This window comes from Astatotilapia calliptera, chromosome 4 (assembly GCF_900246225.1).
Source record: "Astatotilapia calliptera chromosome 4, fAstCal1.2, whole genome shotgun sequence".
NCBI lineage: Eukaryota > Metazoa > Chordata > Actinopteri > Cichliformes > Cichlidae > Astatotilapia > Astatotilapia calliptera.
This window is the reverse complement of record NC_039305.1, coordinates 14,221,001-14,227,086: the sequence shown is the minus strand read 5'-3', so window position 1 is coordinate 14,227,086 and position 6,086 is coordinate 14,221,001. Positions and strand designations below refer to the sequence as shown.

The following is a 6,086-nucleotide window of genomic DNA, read 5'->3' as shown; positions in this document are numbered from 1 at the left end:
AAAGCAAAGGAAGAATTTGACTTTGGTTAGTTCTTGGCAAAATACATCAGCAGGCACACATGTGATTCATTTCACGTGCAGTTCGGTGAATTATTAGAAATAAAAACAAATGGCAGCCTGATTTCCCGAGTACAGATATTTCTGTCCATGCAAGGCATGCATTTGTGTCTCTTTCAGTCATTGTCTCACCCTCGCAGGAGAGCGCTCACTGATCCTCCATATCATTTCTACAGTGGATGGACAATGCAAGCTGGCAGTTAATGTACAACAGAGGCAAATGGGGGCTCTACATTGATTTAAATATGGATTTACATAAAGCAATACCCTAGGGCTGCAAGCATTTTAACTCTTAATTTAATTCATAACTTATGGAAAGAATAGTACTTTTTCACATTCACATGTTCATTTGACCTCAGATCTCAGTCACGTGAGCATAAAAGAGGGAAAAATCTATGTTCCCCAAACAATAGCAAGCAGCTGCTGGTGCTGCTGTTCAATCGAAACGTTCTCAACTCAACTATTCAAGTTGTTGTGACAAGTGTGAAATGAAATAAACTTTTCCTTTATTAATTTTCTTCATTATTGCTTCATTCAGGCATTTTACGTTGCTCTGGCGTTTGGCAGACAAGATTTCTGTGTGGTTTTTCACAAGCTAGCAAGGTGTCTAAAGACTCGAAGAAAAATCTAAACAGAAATGAGAAAACCAGAAATGAGGAGTGATGAGCCAACGAGTGCTGCAATATAAAAAGCAGAGGATGGAAAGAATTAGAGGAAATTAAAGAGGTGGAGCACTGATGAAATGCGAGGGGAGGGGGTCTGCTGTTTCTGGCTAAGTCCAAGCAAGGCCACAAGAACTGATAAATTTATCCGTCTTTGGAAATCGACTGATGCGGGGTCTGAGAAGCTGAAGTTGTGGAGGTGTTGAGTGTGTGCATGTGTGTTTCTCTGTGCCCAACAGCCAGCAGGGAGCACCTAAAAAGTACCGCCTATCACCCTTGGAAAGCAACCCAAGTGTGGTTCTCATTTGAAAGGAATGGAGGGATGGAGGCTGGGGAGATTTTATTTATTTACAAAAACATAAGCAAATGAGTAATATGGTATTAATGAGATGAGGTTGTAGCAGATGGTGAGGAGGTCATAGAGGGTGAAAAGGGTGCAGGAGGTCTTAAATAGTTGTAAACACTAAATTCAATTACTGTAGATGAAACTCATGCAAGGAAACAGTTTTTTGGGCCTCCCTTTTTTAAAAATATAACTAGCTATAACCATCATGGCACTAAGCTCTAATTAATTAATAGCACGAGTTCTCAAGCTGGACCTTAGTAAGGTTACTAACCTCACATGCCCCTTTTAAGAAAAGCTGTGATGAAAAATGATGAAGGTCTAACCACAGATGTTCACAGAGCCAGCATAGTCCAAAACGCCAGTGCCTCAACACTGACAGCTGAAATCTGACAAAGCGAGTGACATTAAATGGCCCTCTTGGTTATTTATTTAGTTGAACTGTCTGTTGTGCTGTTAATACTCTTACAAAGCACTTAGCTCTTAAACTGAGAGTAGAGTGAGTATTACAAACAACCACAAAAAGGCAAAAAAAAAGAAAAGAAAAGAAAAGAAGAAGAAAAATCAGTGTTCAATCTCTCAAGATAAGATTCACATATTGCAAAGAGACTCTTGTTTCTAAGATCGCACAAAGTTACTGAAACTCTCATTTAGTCACAAAAAGGAGGCAAAAAATGCATTGTGGTGAAAGTGGGGGTCACCAGTGGGAGAGGATCTTCTGCCTGTTTGGCCAAATCTGCAGTGGTGATTTAAAAAAATTTACTTGTGTGTTTCACGAGATAAGTACAGCTTCACTGACTGAGTATAAGAAACATATCGTACAAACAAAACAGACTGAAACATCAGATGAGGCTGAAATAGTAATTTAACAATTGTTTGTGATGTGTTGTTTTGGTTTTGGAGTGCAAACAGTGTGTGGTGTGACTTGCAAAACATCTTCTCCCCCCCCCCCGCTCATATCATCAGTTCCCAGTTATGCATAAACATTTATCTTAACATTTAATATTCATATCAATACCTGCACTATAAAAACACAATGACAAAGAGAAGCACGGCGACAGGCATCAAAATCTCCAAAAGCCTCGGGGTCAAGCATTCGAGTCACTGATATATAACCTTGTGACACCAGCAGACATTCATCAAAAGCTGCTGTGTACACATCCTGTGTAACTTTCAAACTTTACTTGCATCACAGCCGTGCTATGTATACACATCTGCAGATTCCACATTGTTTGTAGCTGAAGCTCCTGTGTAATCTCAAACTGAGCCGAGCTATGCTGAAATGTGGGTGGGCATATCATCCGCACAAGGGAGTGAAAAGAAAAGTTTAAGTTCATTAAGGGAAAATAATGACTGGCATTCGAATGTTTGGTATAAGTAATTACCGACAGATTAAAGTTATTTCAGAAATATGTGTGTGTTTAAACATATATGGAGGGTGACGACGTTCACACATTATGTGCTGTAATCCTTTTCAACACTATAAGCACTCACCGTTTCTGTGTCAGACACAATGACTTAAAGTATGTAGCTCTTGAATTATGGAGTCCCTCCCTAAATGTTAAGTGGATTAAATGAAGCAAGTAATTTTTTTAACATTTCATAAAGAATTTTGGAAATATTACACAAAAGCTCTCTGAACATATTGTTTTCAAGGATGCTGGTTAGGGTGGACTGGAACAGTGTGGCATACTTACTAACCACTCAAATCACTTTAGACTAAAAACCACATATAACCATACATTCATTCAATGCTTTTATTCTGGTGATCACTTAGAAATTTATTAAACAATTACAGCTCAAACTGCATGCGCATGTGTATGATCTTACCATGCGGAGTGTTCCGCCCTAATGTTTTCTGGTGCAAAGGCCGATTTCAGTAATCCATATTAGGCTACGTTCACACTGCAGGTCTTAATGCTCAATTCCGATTTTTTGATCAAATCCGATTTTTTTGTCTCCTCGTTCACACTACAAATAAAATGCGACAGCAAACGCGCTCTAGTGTGAACGCTCAAAGCGGCCCGCATGCGCAAAAGAAGATGTCACACACAACGCGCTCTGTTTAGACCAAGAACAAACAGTATTGTTTGACTGATGGCCGTTAATATAAAGACTTCGGACTTTACGTTTCTCAATTTTTGCTTTAAGTTATTTTGTTATTTACATAATAATGTAAATAACCTAATAATGATCCTTATTGCTGTTTAAGAGAGGAGCGGTGCTTCAAAGGATAGCTGTAGATTTCTGTCAGAATCTGCAGATTATACAGTACAAATAAAATGTTTACGTTGTCTTCCCAACAGTTTCACTGACATCTACACTGGATGGCCAGGAAGCGTTCGCGATGTCTTCTCGGGCGCTTCTCTGGCGCTGATAATTGGCTTCAGTCTTGTGTCGGTGACGTAAAAGGCGGATTTAATGCGACTTGACCGTTCAAACAGCAGTCGCTTTCTAAAACATCGGATATGTATCGGATTCAGTACCACATACGAAAGTGACCCAGATCGGATTTGAAAATATCGGATTTGCGCCGTTCACACTGTCATAGCATGATCGGATATGGGTCGCATAGGGTCAAAAAAATCGGATTTGATGCGCTTTCGCCTGCAGTGTGAACGTAGCCTAAGTCACACTAATTCCATCTGCTCCAAACACGCATCCACTTCCAGGCCAAACACAAACACTCACTGGCAGAACATAATGGCTATCCCAAATGATCCTGTCACTACAGGGTGGAGGCCACTGAACTCTGACCCTTGCATGGTTCATCAGCTTCCATGCAACAAACACCTGTTTGTTCTAAATGACTAACAACACTCAGATTAAGGGGGGTAAATCGGAGTGGGTCATTACACTCAAAAATGTTGATCTGCTAATTCTGTCTGCAGCAGGGGTCTGGACAGTCACAGGTGTCAGAGAGCTGATTAGCAGTGACATGGTGAAGGAATAGCAGAGCAGGATGAGGCATTTTGCAGACTATTATCTGGCAATTAGAAGTTAATATATCCTAAATACTCTGGATTTAACAAGGATAAACACACACAAAGACATCATTTTATATATCTGGAGTTATGATGTTACAAGCCTGTTTATACTTACTGATTTTTCTTTTCTGCAATTTTTACAGATTAAATAAAACTGGGAAAACTGGTGGCATTCATATTAAACATATTTATTGAGACGGTAGTCCGTGCTAACTGATGACAGACATAACACAACACTGATTGTGATTATTTTAAGTTCAAAATACAATCAGTATAAAATATAGCAGGTTATTCCTATATGAACATCAACAATACCCAGTGGAAATTCCCCAAAATGAGGTAAATCAAAGACAGATCAAATTCAGTCATAGTAGAGTAAAAGTCAAACAGCAGCTGAGTCTGAATACAATCACTCTCAGACAGATTGGTAAAAACCTGCAAACAATTGCCATCTAATTTCTAAACAGACAGATTAACAGAGTCGGTCTGTGTCGATGAGCCCAACTCGTCTCTGATGCACCTTTTTGTAACAATAAAACAGCAACTGATGGCAACTAACTGTGGAGTGTCACAGACCAGGTTTCCATCTGTGAAGCAACCATTTCAAAAGGCAACAAGACGTTAAGTTCACTGTTCATGGTTTTGTTGTGGACTCCAACCTCTGTTTCTCCTACCGTGACTCTAGTATTACGGTGCTATGTAAGCCAAAGAAGAAAGGGAGCCCAAGAAAATAAAAATGGCTTAAGGCAGGGTGTAAATGAGTAAAAACATAAAAACCACCAGTATCGTGTCTTGAGTAGAGCCATTCATTACTTCAGGATGTGTACCAAGAGTTACAGTCAACCTCTGTGTAGTTCGAGTAGGAAAAGGCTACTTACGGCCCACAGGGCCTGACCAGGGTGTGCAGGGACATATCCTGGTATGAGGCAGCTGGGTGGTGCTACGGTCACTGCAGCACAGTGAGAAACTCACCACCACACAAGACAAACACAAACAAGAACGTCCGCTAGGCAGGCTGACGCCGCGTGCCTCTGTGGGTGCCTGCCAGCCCGGGCTGTGGCCTGGGGGCGTGTCAGTGGCGGCAGCGAGCCCCAGTAGGCACCCCAAGTCGATGGGTTCACCCTAGTGGAAAGTCTGCATCAGTCTGCAGAGACTCCGCTGTGGCTAAGGGAAGGTAGCAATGCAGCAGAGCCCCCCCCCGGCAATTGATGTAGCCATTATAGCCATTACTTCCCGAACAACCACAAGCTAAATGTATCAACCACGCACAGTAGAAAATAGCATAACTGTGGGGAGGATGAGAGGGGAGGGCAAGGATTGAGGGAAGGCAGCTTTAGAGACATAAAACCAGAGAGTTGAGATAGAGAAGTGAGAGGCAATGGATGGACAAATCAGGACTATATGAATATGATGAGACCAAAGAGGGGAACAACTTCATAAAAGTATGAGTTGAATACTGCGAGCAAGAGGAAGCCATGAAGCGAAAGACCAGAAGACTTTGAAGAGGGTCTGGAAGACGGATGGTGTGCTACTGAAAAAAGTAAACGACAGCAGACAGAAATCTGGAAGAAGGGGGGGTCCTCTAGTTCAACCACTACATATTTTCCCTCGTAAGGGATATAATTTAAACAAACCCACTAAAGGTTTGGAGCAGAGCAGGCAATGCCAACTCCATCTCAGCAGTCAGTGTGCATGTTTTTTTTTTTTTCTCTCTCTGTTTTTTCTATTTCTTTCATTTATTTATTTAAAAGAGAGAGTGCATGTTAATAACACAAACATGCCAGGTCTGGGATACACAAGCGGCGGTGTACAGATACACAAGTTAAGTTAAAATGACCCTAGATCTAGTGTGCCATAAATCTTTGTTTCAGATGTGCCTTGAAACACTAGGTAGAGGAATTTGAGGACTAAATAGTGACTCAGTTTTTCTAAGAAATCAAGTGTTGATCATAGATGATAAAGCTTTGGCAGAATAAGAAGGACTGACCTTTAAGGCGCTAGGAAATTTGAAAATACTTGTCAGGTCATCTAAGAATA

The 6,086-nt window shown here is 40.9% G+C and overlaps 1 protein-coding gene across 2 annotated transcripts in view; it reads right to left on the bottom strand.

The window, feature by feature from the left end:
- The window catches only part of LOC113020740 (mitochondrial import inner membrane translocase subunit TIM16-like), a 122,074-nt gene that overhangs the window by 69,560 nt on the left and 46,428 nt on the right, over nt 1–6,086 (bottom strand). The gene's annotated exons all lie outside the window — the stretch shown is intronic.